Source organism: Gossypium hirsutum, chromosome D09 (genome assembly GCF_007990345.1).
Source record: "Gossypium hirsutum isolate 1008001.06 chromosome D09, Gossypium_hirsutum_v2.1, whole genome shotgun sequence".
Taxonomy (NCBI): Eukaryota; Viridiplantae; Streptophyta; class Magnoliopsida; order Malvales; family Malvaceae; genus Gossypium; species Gossypium hirsutum.
Genome location: NC_053445.1, coordinates 37,548,955 through 37,562,573, shown reverse-complemented (window position 1 = coordinate 37,562,573; position 13,619 = coordinate 37,548,955). Strand labels below are relative to the sequence as shown.

Sequence of the window (13,619 nt, the reverse complement as noted above, 5' to 3'; positions counted from 1 at the left end):
ATCAGTACTAGAGGCAGCGGAGTGAAGACAAAATAGTGGGGTCCTATCATGAGTTGTAATAGCATCTGTCAATATGTATAAATACCCAAACACTCCTATCAATAACATACGAGAAAATATTACTCAATAAATTTTTATATTTTTATTTAAAAAATTAATTCATTTACTTTCGAATTTAAAAATTCAAGTTTAGTAAAATTATTAAAAAATTATTAAATTTATTGGTGTGACATTTTAAATGATCAAGGAACAAAAACAATTCAACAGTGTTAACAATTCTTAAACTTACGTTGGTGTTTTAATTAGAATAAAATATTTACACTAATTAGTGATTACATTATAAATTTTGAGATATTAAATTATGCCAAAAATTTAAGTAAAAATATTAAATTTAGAAAATGTAATATAAACATAGAAATTAAAATTTAACCAAAACTTTCTAATCCAAAAGAGATGATAATTGAAACTTAATCGTTACGTTAATAATGTAAAAGAAAAAATCATAGAGATCCGTGATAGAAAGGAAGGGTTCTTTTGTTGCCATGTGTAGCACTGTGGTGCACTTCTTTATTTTTTACTTTTTTATTATAAAGTAATTAAATTTTAATTTTGATCTCTAATTTTAAAATTTAAAACATAATTTGATTATTATATATTTTTAATGTTATTAATTAATTTAAATAGTTACTTTTATTATTTTATTATTAAAATATTACATGATAATACATAATTTAAGTACTTAAGAGTCTTAAATACTAACAAATGGCTTCCCATTTCTCTTTGAGCTTTGCTTTATTTTTTTAAAATTTTTTATATATACATTATATAACAATGGTCAAATTTCAGCTTTGACCCTTATACTATATATGTTGAAACTTGAAATTTAATCAATATATTTTAATTTTTTTTATATAATTTGGTTTCTCTATTTTATAATATCCTTAATTAGTTTAAATGGTTAATTAACTATTTTAATCAAAATGATTATGCCAATTTTGAATGAGTATTTTTAAGAAAAAATAAAATTTGGTTTTATTGTTACCTGATTACCATTTTTTTAAAATTTTCAAAATGTCACACCTATGATTATTAGAAGAATTTTAACAGTGGTAACAAGCCGATGATATCTATATATAAAAGAAAAGCGCAAGTGTCTTACTTTTGTTGACACATATATGATTTTCTCTCCTTTTTTTTCTTTACATTATAAGAAAATGTTAATTTTTGGTTTTAATCCTTCTATTATGCTTATATTTAATATTTAATTTCTATACTTTAAATTCTAACATAATTTGATCGATTCTATATTTTTATAATATTATTAGTTAGTCCAAATAGTCAATATCATTGGATATGCAATTAAAATGTTATGCGGTTATATATAATTTTTAATGCCCTAAGTGTTTTAGAGATTGACACATTTTGGGTTTTGTTTTGTTGACAATATAAGACAATGGTCAAATTTCAATTTTGTCCCCCATACTATGCTGAAACTTAGATTAAATTTGTATATTTCAATTTTTGACATAATTTAGTTCCTCCAATTTTGTAGTGCTACTAACTTTTAAGCTTTTACTCTATAATTAAACATAAACAAATAATTTAACAGAACGTAGCAACCATACTATTAATAATAATTAGAATTATTTTCTAGTGTATAATTGACTGACATTATTCGAGAAGGGTGGGCCAAGTCGTCTTTATTATTGAGGTTGAAAAGTTATTTTCAACTCAAATCGTGATTTCAAATCAAAAAATTCATAAACAATTAGTTTTTCAAATCAAACATTGATTTTAAACTAAAATTTTAAGTCAAGTCAAAAAGCCTAATAAAATTACCTTATTATCCGCTTATTAATATTAGGTTTAAAATAGATATTTTATAATGAAAAAGTAGAAAACTAATAGTTGAAGCTCACTTTTCATGTGATCTATTTTACTTCATTGCCCTCTTAAGTACGCCAACGGATACATATCGAGTCACAGATTCCATTCCCTTCGTTTTGATGAAAAATTTTGTAAGTTGATTAAGACCAAGTAGCAGTTAGAAGGCTCTTGACTCACCATGTTCAGCCTTATTCCCACCCAAAACTTGTGATTCGCAAACATGGCTAAATTATCTGTTTGGGGTTCACTTGAGAAATGTTCCCTTGGACGTTGATATTCAAGTCCCAATCAATCAAGAGAGGCTTGTTACGTTGCAATCGATGCTTCAATGCGAGGGGTTCTATCATTTTATTTGCAGGTTCAGTGACATCCTCATAAATGCTCTATTTTAGCATTTGGATAAATTTTGCGCAAATAACCTGTAGTTGCCAAAAAAGTTGATAACACTGTAGTCAGTTTGGTTAAGTTTATTATAATGGGTAATTTGATATTGTAGGTTATAAAAATAAGTTAAATTTGATTATTGGTTATGAATTTTCGTAATACAACCACTCCACTTAATTAAATCAGTTAAACCTAAATCCTCTAAGGGGTTGGTGTTGAGGAGGCTAAAGACACAATACCCCCAACCTAAATCAGTTTCTTTCTTTTAGTTTGGGGGTATTAACCAAATGGGGAGTGCTTTTACATAGACTTACACCTAAAATCTCTCAAAGTAAACAATCCACTTAGTTGATTATTCGCAACCAATTTGACCAAATCATGCATCGCCCAACTAACTTCCGCAATAATCAGTAAAATATTTGAATTCATATTCAACACTTTTCTTTTGATTCGAAGTTGTAAACTCCCAATCAACTTTGTAAAAATGTTTGCAATTTGTTCACTTGTATCACAAGTTTTCAAAATAAAATTTCTAGTAAAAAAAATATTTTCAATAAAATGATATTATCATGAAAATTGGGTTCTTTCCAATGGTTGATCTATTGTCACAAAAGATCTTCACTGCACTTATTTGCTTCGGATTGAAATATGCGAGAATTCTCGGTAGCTCAGCTACTTGACAAGCTAAAGAATTTGCTGCAATATACTCTGCCTCAGAAGTTGCTATGGCCACCATTTCCTACTTCTTTGAACTCCACGAAATTGCTCCAAACCCAATGTTGAAAATGAAGCTCAATGTGCTCTTTTTGTCTTCAATGCTACCAGCCTAATCACCTTAATCTGAAAATTGATACTTTAGACCAAATTCGATGCTTTTTTATTCCTACAACATATTTTAAAATTGTCTTTGCAGCTTCAAGTTGAAGCTTGCTTGGATTGTGCATAAACCTTGACAGAATTTTGACACAATTCCTACAAATAAAGAAATGTTTGGTGTTGGTTTGGGAGGGGCTGTTGGTAGTTTTAGGTATTGGTTAAAAAGAACAGATATGATTAGAATCTATAATAAGATTGCTCAAAAAAAATGTTTGATCTTATTTGAGACAAGCAATTTAAATTACCAACAAGGCTTCTAAAATATGTAGCATTTGCCATTTTAACTTTACATTGCAACATAATTGTAAAAATTTGTCGTGCAAAAAAGAATTTTGTGGTACGAGAAAAAATTAAAGGAAATAATCAAAATACACTTTGAGGAGTGACACACTTTCCTTAGGGCTTTTTAGGCCTCTAGGATATAACAAAGTCAAAAAACATCCAAAATGGAATACTAAAATGGTTGATAATGAAATGTTCTTAAATAGCTCAACATATAACTATTGCTAATAGACGCTTAACTATGTTCGTGAATTCTGTCATTGCATGACATTGTTATTCGTTAAGTGTCATGCCTGTTCAGAACACAAATGTAACAGCCCGGTTTAGACCCTAGTCGGACAGTGGTTTTGGGACCACAAATCCGAGTTAGAAAAATATTTTAATATTATTTTCCATGCTTTTAGTATGTGAATTAACATGTGTGAAATTTTCATGATTTAATTTATCTGTTTGTGTGTTTAATTAGTAAAAAGGGCTAAATTGCATAAAAAGTAAAAGTGACATTCTCATTGTTAAAGTGTTAATTTGTTATGATTTGATTTATGGGATGTAACAGCTCAATTTTTAGTAGTGTCGGAACAGTGATTTGAGATCACTAAATCCGATGAAAAAATTAGAAAAATTTATTAATTAATAATTATAAGTTAAGCGTGATTTTAGAAATATTTTTGAATTAGTGAATTTTGTGATTTAAAAGAAATTATTAGGTAAATTGGGTTGAAAACGAGGTATTGAGACCTCAATATTATAAACTGAGCCGTAAATATTTTTATAAATATTTACGGAGTGTCTTTAGGATAGTATTAAAGTTTCGTTAAGAATTTTTAACGTTTCGATGGTTAATTGATTAAAAGGGATAAATTTGAAAAAAAAATTCTCGAGACTCATTGGACTCGTAAATATTTATTATAAATATTACGAAGTTAGTTGTGTAGTTAGTTAGGTTTTAATTAAGTGAATTTGTCTAAATTAGGAGTTATTGTGAAAAAGGACTAAATTGAAGTAGGGATAAAAGTTTAATTATAGATAAAAGAAAGTTAAAAGGACCAAATAGGCAATTATGCCATTAGCCTAAATTGAAGCGGCATAAGCAAAGAAATATCTAAGATATTTTTAATTTAAAATATATATTATATATTATGTTTACTTAAATAATAAGTATATTGTTATATTATATTATTATAATATTATATTATTATAATAATAAAACAAGAAACAAAAGAGAAAGAAACAGAATTGAAAAACGAAACAGAGAAGGAGAAAGGAGAAAGGAGAAAGAAAAGAAAAAAAAAAAAAGGAGAATTGGGGTTTTGAAGTTTCAAGCTCAATTGGTAAGTTAATTTAGCCCATTTTCTTGTAATTTTGATATTTTTGGAATCCTAAAACAAAAAATTACTTGATTTAAGTTGAAATTTTGAAAGTTAGTAAATTTTTAGATGTTATTCATGTTGAATTAATTGATGAATTAGGGATTAAATTGATTGAATTTCAAGTTAAAAGTTAGTAAAAGGTTAATTTGTAAAATAAAACATAAGTTTTGAATTAATAGGGATTAAATTGAGAGAATTTTGAAATTAGGGATTTATGGTGAAAATGAAGAGTTAAAATGAGTTTATAGTAATAATTAAGAGAGAATATGGAGTTAGATTGGGAAAATAAAATTAGTATTGAGAAGAGATTAAATTAGAATTTAGGTAAATTTTAGGTATAAATGGAAATATTTTAATGAAATTGTGTATTAATGATTTTAATTTTTTAATTATGTAGCTAATGTCGTGCAAGAGTCATTGTCTGAGAAAGGAAAGGAGAAGGTGAACAAGGAGTGACTCGAGAGAAATTTCGGTTAGTATTACCATAATTCAAATTTAATTATTAATTGTTAAAATTTAAATTAATATACATGATAAGCAAATTGAGGTAAGTATCACGATTGAATTGAATGATAAATACGTATTGGTATTGAATTTATTAATAGCAATTGTTAAATTTTGAATAATATGTTTAGTAAATAAAAATAAGGTGAATATCGATATTGAATTAAATGATATTGAATTGTATGTGAATTGAATGGAAATTACTAGTGATATGATTTGAATTAAAAGAATTAATGTGATATTGAAATCCATATTGGATTGAGAAATTGATTTGAATTGTGAACATGAGAAATTGTGAATTGAATGAAATTGAAATGAAGTATGAATATATATGAGCATTTGATGGTACATTGATTGGAAAGTGGAAAAATGTGTTGGTATTGAATTGTATATTGATTAGAAAGTGAAAAGTGAATTTGAAATGAATTGTGATTGAATCGAAAGTGAATTTGAAATAGAAAAAAAATGATCTGAATACCCTATTAACTAGTCGGGCTGAATCGGATATAGTTGGCATGCCATAAGATTGGAAGAGTTCAGGGATTCTTCGACCTTGAGTCGATGAGACACTGGGTGTCACTATATTTCTTCGAATAGTTTCGATGAGGTACTGGATACCAACTTTCTTCGACTCTGCCGATGAGACACTAGGTGTCACTTTATTGCTTTGAACAATCCGATGAGGCACTGAGTGCCATTCTGGTGTGTTTAGTTGAATCCGTGTATCCGCCAAGGTCCGAGTCTTGTTAATAGGGGTAAATAATTGAAATGAGAAAATTTGAATAAGTGTGATTGATTGAGCTATGGAAAGAAATGAGAAAGTGAAATTGTGAATTGATATGTGAATTGGAAATCGAGATATGAGATTTGAAGATATGAACCCAAAGTTCATGATGTGATTAAGAATAAATTTTTGTTAGATAATATTAGTAAGTAAGAATTGCAATAGAATTGATATTGAATATAGTGATAAATTGAATGAATTCTATATGAATTGAAATGAACTATTGGAATAAGATGTGAAAAATCCAATGGAATTAAGATAGTGAAATAAGGTACGAGTACAATTAAATACAAGATTTGAAATATTGCTTATTGTTATTAATTATCAAGTTGATTTAGAGTATGAGATAATTAATGAATAATTGTAGACATAAATTAAATGTATATAATTTATCGATTAATGTTATTAATTTGAATTATGGTAATACCACTGAGTATACCTATACTCAACGTACGGTTGTTTCCGTGCACAGGTTAGTAGAAAGCCAATGTCCGGTCCAACATCCAGAGCAATCTCGACCTCAGAGAAATTTTAGTGATGTACCTTTGTTTTGATAATGTGGCATGTACCTAGGTGATGTATAGGTTAAGTATAAGAGTTTTGTTATTACGGTTGTAGAATGATGTTTAAAATTGTTATCAGTATGAAATGGAACTAAAATGACATAATTTATACAAATATGAAATGAAAATGATTAAAGTATGCCATGTTTGTTATTTATTTGTGAATTAGTTATAAGTTATCCGATATGTCTGGTAATGCTCCATAACCCTGTTTCGGCGATGGTTTGGGGTTAGGGGGTGTTACATGAGAAGTCCTTAAAGGGTTATTATACCATTATAAGGTTAATGAACATTTATGTCCATGAGTTAGGTGACTTATATTATGATTTTTAGTAAGGTTAAAATAGTAAATAGTAAATAACTTGTAATTAAAATAAAAAAAACATAATATGGCCATGCAAATTAGGTATGTTCTTTGTTTAATTTTTGATAATTTTTACGTTTTTGAGATCGTTGCTTTGTGTATTACCTAGCCCATGTTTTAATTTTTGGAATTAATGATGATTTTGAGAAGTGCCATTGTTGATAATGTCATGAAATTGTTGTTTGATGATAACAAATAAATCTTTGATGTTTGATTATCATGTTTAATTAAGTAATTTTTGATAAAAATCCAAATTAGAGATTTGTTTTTGAAATTTGAAAATTTAGGGGTTTGAATGTGAAATAAAAGAAATATATGGATTGCTATGGACCATACTAAGATTCGGCTAAGGCATGGTGTTGATGAATTTTGTGTATTTTATGTTTTGTGAAATAGAGACTAAATTGAGAAAATATGAAATGTTAGGGGCTAAAATGCAAAATACCCAAATTATGTATTTTTGAATGAATTTTAGTGAATATGTTATTAAACAAGTCAAATTTGTATTAAAATCAGATCAAGAAAAGAAGAAATCGGATTTGGATCGGGGGAAATCAAAAGTTATCGAATAATCGTCTCGGTCAGTTCGTCTTCATCCGAGGTAAGTTCGTAAGTAAATTATTGAAGTTAAATTTACTGTTTTTATTTTATGTATAGCCGAATCTAAATGTGTATGTGTACCCTATTATGCCAAATTGTATTTGACAAATGATGATTAATAATGAGTTTTAATTGGTTGTTTACGACATCCGAAAGTTATATAGAACTACAGAAATGCTGAAATGTGACATCGTGTAAGACCACGTTTGGGACTTTGGCCTCGATTTGAGATTTACGTGTAAGACCATGTCTGGGATATTGGTGTCGTATATGATTACGTGTAAGACCCTGTCTGGGATAGTGGCATCGTTGTTAGATTACATGTAAGACCACGTCTGGGACGTTGGCTTTGTACGAGCTTTTTGAGCCGATCGAGTATCATATCTCTGAATCCAAAAGATATAAGGGGAAATCCTATGGTAAAACCGAATGTGAGTTTGAGTTAAATAATTCAGGTATGTTAAGTTATACGAAATTGAAAGTAAAGGTAGGTAGTATATATATAACATGAAAAGATGAATTAATCGTATAAAAATGATTTTATATGTATGTGTACATGAATAGTAGAACTCGGCCTACTGGTATAATTTTATGAGTTGTTTGAAAATTATGTGCTTACAACTTACTAAGCTATTTAAGCTTATTGTGTGCTTGTTCATTTATTGTTTTATAGATTTTGGAATCTTGTTATGTGTTCGGGAGTCATCAAGGAAGTCTATCACACTATCGATCTCTATCTCGGTATTTTGAAAATTTGAAATTTTGAACATATGACATGTATAGGCTAGTATTGTCTTGTTTATTCATAAAGTGTGTATATATAATTAGCCATGCAAAAATGGCTTAATCTTGATATTAATACTTATGTGTTCGGTTATGGTATTAGTATATTATAAAAATATATTTCATGGTATTTATATATGTGTGGTATTTGATTATATAGATTTGTTATAATGTTTAAGCTTGTGCATTATGGCTAGAATATGAACTTAATTAAGAAAGTAGGTTATTGGTATATATATATGTATGAGATGTGAAAAGAATTTTTGAATGGTGGTTAATTGTATAATTTAGCTTAGTAATATAGTAATGATAGAAATGTAATGGATGAGCATGCATATATTATATAGGTTTGGAAAAAAATGAATTTTTAGGTATAGTTCATGATGAAATTGACATGATTTATTTTTGGAGGATTAATTGTGATGATCGAATATGTGGTTAAGGGATTGGATATGTGTACGAAAGTTTTAAGTATGTGATTTAGGTGTACTTAAAGTATTAGATATATATTCGAAATGGTTCAAAATAGCATGGTCTCTTTGTAACACCCCAAATTCGGCTTGGCCGTTATGGCCGAATCTGGCGATGTCACATGGAAATGCGTTTGAAAACCGTATCATTGCTAAAACTATTTTCTGTTTAAAACTTATCATTATCTTTCATTAATTCTCGAATCGTGATTCATTTCTAAAACGCTATACTTTGCGGAAGCTTTTTAAAAATAATTTGTGTGTACATGGTATTTTGATAAAATATTCATCTCTTTTGAAAACTTGAGTTTCTCCTATTTCTAGCAGATATAAACAGAAAACAGTATAAAATCGAAATTTTAGGTAAAAATCCAGAGAGGCCATTATTACAAAAAAATACCCAAAAATAAAAATAAAAATCGTAAATAAGTATCAAATAGCAAAAAGGAGTCGTGTGGCCACCACTGAGTCTTCCGCCACATCAATCTGCCTATGTCTAGGGATTACCTGTACAGATTAAACAGAAGGGGTGAGTTTACGTGAACTTAGTGTGTAATCCCCATGCAAACAAACAAACAATAACAGATAATCTCAGTTTGGGCCTAAACCCTTTTCAGTATCAGTAAGCATTAGGGCCTTAGCCCATCACAGTACAGTAACAGTGACAGTTATGCAGTTATAAAATCCTACCTAACCAGTCTCTACACTCCATCTCCGTCCAACCCTACACTCCATGTGGGGATATAATCAACCCACCCATCCCTACACTCCAAATAGTACCGAATGTGGCACTAGACAGTAGTTACAGTTGAGTTGCCAGTAAGTTAGGTTTGAAGCCTTTCAGTACATTTCATCCAATCAATATCAATCCCCACCCAATACAATGCATCATAAAGACATGTCATGATATCATGTATAATAAGTATAGGGTATTTAGCATGCTCATCATACAGACATACATATCTATCTCATATAGGCATATAATAGTATTTTCAATTATTTCAGTTAATTAGGGGTCTAGGTAAACTTACCGATCCTACAGTAGGTTCACAGTCGACTTAGGAGACACGTGCAACCTTAGCAGTCAAACAGTGAAAATAAGCCCACAGGCCCATGGTGCAAACCCATGTAGGCCCACACACTCGTGTGGCTCACATGGCCCAAAATGGCCTTGGCCGTGTGGTTCACATAGTCTGGCCCAATATTCCCACACGCTTGTGTGGTTAACCGTGTGGGACCCACGTGCCAGTACGGCCCATACGGCCTAATTTGGCCTAGCCCATGAATCGCACATGGCCAACCTCGACGATCACACGCCTTACTACATGGGCGACTGCACGCCCGTGTGGCGTCGGCAATCACATTCTTTGGCATTTCACCGATTTCTGTTTTCAAAGTTGTGTTTACACACCTAATACGATTTCACTACTAACTCTACCATGAGTACTACAGAACCTAAAATCGATAAACCAAAGCTCGATTTAGTGATACTAATAGACCTTAAATGAGATTACCACGAGTTATTCAACAAATAGCCGTCAAAAACCTTACCCTCGAACAAGCACAGAAATTCCACACGCCTAGAACATTGATGGACGATCAACAACCCATTGATTAGTTTCTAGCACCAAACACAAAACCCTTGTTTAACCATTTAACCAGAAAACATTTAAAACAATAAGGCTGATACTCACCAACTTACCGATATCACACGAACGATATAGGAGGGACGGAACTACGGAGTTGGTATTCAACACAAAAGCAAAAAGAAGAAGACGAAAGGCAAAACAAAAGAAATTGACAGAGAATGGAGTAGGAAGAGTGATTAAATGCCAAAGTTACGTATTTTATGTAATTAAATTGGTTAATTTATGAGAGTGCATCACTAATTTTTCCATGTTTTTGTTGAATTTTGTGCAGGGGTGCAATTTGGGGCTAAATAGAAGAAAAAGGAAACAATTGGGCTAGATTGAAGAAAGAAGCAAAGAAGGAGGGCCAAAGCAGAATTTTTCCAAGAATAATTAGCTGAAATTGTTGACTTAGTGGGAGATTATTTTGGGATATTTTTATATCATGGAATATTTTTCCTTGATTTTCTATATTAGTTGGCTCTTAATTTAGCAAGGCTACTAGTATAAATAGAGGCTACATTGTTCATTTTAATCATCAATCAATTGAAATATCAAGCTTTCATCTTTTAATACATTCTCTCCTTTCTATTCACGAATTTATTGTCTTTAGTTTCCTTTACTTTCAATTCCTAAATTTCCAGCTTGTTACCACTTACCATTTACAACTTCTTTTTCAAACTTTCTTTTTATTTCCAGTAGCCATCCTACTTTAATACACCACCAAAATTCCAACCCCATACTTAATTACGCCACCCATCCTTTCCACCCATTTTTACCTTATCCAATTATGCCCAATACCATCATGTCTCAAACCCTAGTTAACTAAATCCATTTTCAGCTTTAGGTTGGAGTTAGCCTCGTCAAAACCCGTGAGTTACGAACTCGAGCAAATTAACTCCTAAATTCCAGTACTTATTATTTCTCTGGATTAAGAGTATGATTTTGTCAGCTCATAAAGTCAGATCAACACTAAGTCAAAAAAGATGTCGTTTGAGTTAGTGTGGTTAGACGTACAGTTGGAATTCCGAAAGGAACGTTTCTAATCGGTTTTCTGTGAACACATTGGCGTGCCAAGTGGAGATAGCTGTTTGGTTCCGTTAAGGGAAGTAGTAACCGGATTTAAATGTCCCACGCGGTTGAGGACATTGGTTCGATCTAGGCTCTTCTAGAACGCAAGGCTGCCAGAGTTCTAAATCACGAACGTTTCGTGGTTGTTCGATCGGTAAGGGTTAGTTATTGGATGTTCCATAACTAATTTAAACAAGAAAGAGTTGGTGGCCGAGGCATCCTTGGTAGCTATAACTAGCTTATTGGAAAAGAGGAGTTCATCTAATTTCGAGGATCGGTTCAAAGACAAGGAAAATTCGTGCCTAAAGCTGAGCTTATTCTAATTAATTTTTCTTCATATTTATTTAACTATTTTTATTATTCTGTTTTCAAAATTTTCTTTTCACACATTTTATTTATTTATTTTAGGTCTTCAAATTTTATCCCCCCGAACTTCTTGGGCACGACAACTGCCCCGACATAAATCTGGTCAAAAGAGGAAAAAATTGTAGTAAACCCAGTCTCTGAGGGATCAACCCTACTCTCTATACTGCTTAAATCGTAAATTAGGCGTAGGTTTATATTGGTGGATTCGACACTCATCAAAGAGATAGATTTCGACACAATAAGGAGAGAGAAAACGAATGGGAAGTCAGCAGCAACAGAGGAGAAATGGTAGAGCAAAAAGAAAAGAGGAAGAAACTATGCCAAATGACTGAAATTGGGAGAAAGAGAGGTGAGAGCCGAGATTATCAGTCTACCAAATCGGGATAACTCCACAATCCTATATTTTCCTGCTAAAGTCACTCCAACACTCCCCCATCACGCCACTACTACTCAGAAACCCAGTCAAAACAACCTCTTGCCGAAACAAATAGTAAAAATTATCCCCTTTGCCCATGTAGGGACTCAAACTCTAAACCTCTTGCAACATTAACACTCCACTTAACCACTAGACCAGCAAGGCCATTCTGACATATTTCACTAATATTTATTTATAAGCCTACTAGTTAGGGATAGAGGTTTATTCAATTAAAACAAAAAATTTTTCCCAAGTCAAGGCTTGAACCCAAGACTTCTCAGACACTCCCGGAACACAAAACCACTGAAGCAGACATATATTTGTCAAAAACATAAAAAATAGATATATAAAGGATTTTTGGGGCGGTTACACTCTTACGCGTAAAATTGTATTGAGAAAAATGTATGATTTGGTATTATAATTTGAGGTATAATTATCTTGGAAATAGTTTGGTAGTTAGTATATAATGTGTATGCAAATTCGAATATTCAGTAGTGAAAATAAATGTATAAACTAGTAATGTAATCACTTAAGGTTGGTTTACTATGAATAGGTTCATGAGGGTATGATATGTTTCAATATGAGTGATTGAAGTTTGCTCAAAATAGTGTGGATATATGCACATAACCTCATGATGAGTGAAGTGGTAAAATTGACCTTACTATAATGGTTATATATATGGTATGGCTTGATTATGGAATTTGTAAATGAAGTATACTATGATTTGTAGTACGTGTTATAATTTGGTTTATATTATTTGGGTAAATTGAGTGTAAGACTATGATGATTAAAATTTCATACTAGTCCACTTGTTGAGGTTGTTTAGGTCGAATATGTTGGGTCTATATGCTATGTGATATTGCATAGTAGCATAATCTGTATGGTATAAGTTTTATAAATAAAAGCAAATGAGATGAATTTAGGAGTTTTAAGCTCCGAAATTTGAATGGGATAAATGTATGTGGTTAATTTATGAAACATGAATTGTAATGAATGACTGTTATGAGCTGTGATATGTTCGATAATGCCTCATAACCCTAATCTGGCGACGTATACGGGTTAGGGGTGTTACAACAAATTAACATAAATTGTGTTGTTACATTACATGACAAAACTATTTAAAGTGTTGCTTCATTTCAACACAACTATTATAATGCAAAAATATATTCTAGAAAATATAAATTAAATTTTAATCAAAATAAAGTAGCTACTCTAGAAATACCAAACTTAAGTGCCCCAAATTTTCAAGTGGCCATCTTTTTGACATAATAT

At 30.8% G+C, this 13,619-nt stretch overlaps 1 long non-coding RNA gene across 1 annotated transcript; it reads left to right on the top strand.

Moving 5' to 3' along the window:
* Positions 1 to 4,711: 4,711 nt before the first annotated feature.
* LOC121220859 (uncharacterized) lies at positions 4,712 to 8,502 on the top strand. The gene is made up of 4 exons (XR_005918081.1): positions 4,712 to 4,760; positions 5,197 to 5,271; positions 7,531 to 7,615; positions 8,288 to 8,502. It is a non-coding gene; the product is annotated as an uncharacterized lncRNA (long non-coding RNA).
* The last annotated feature ends 5,117 nt before the right edge of the window (positions 8,503 to 13,619 follow it).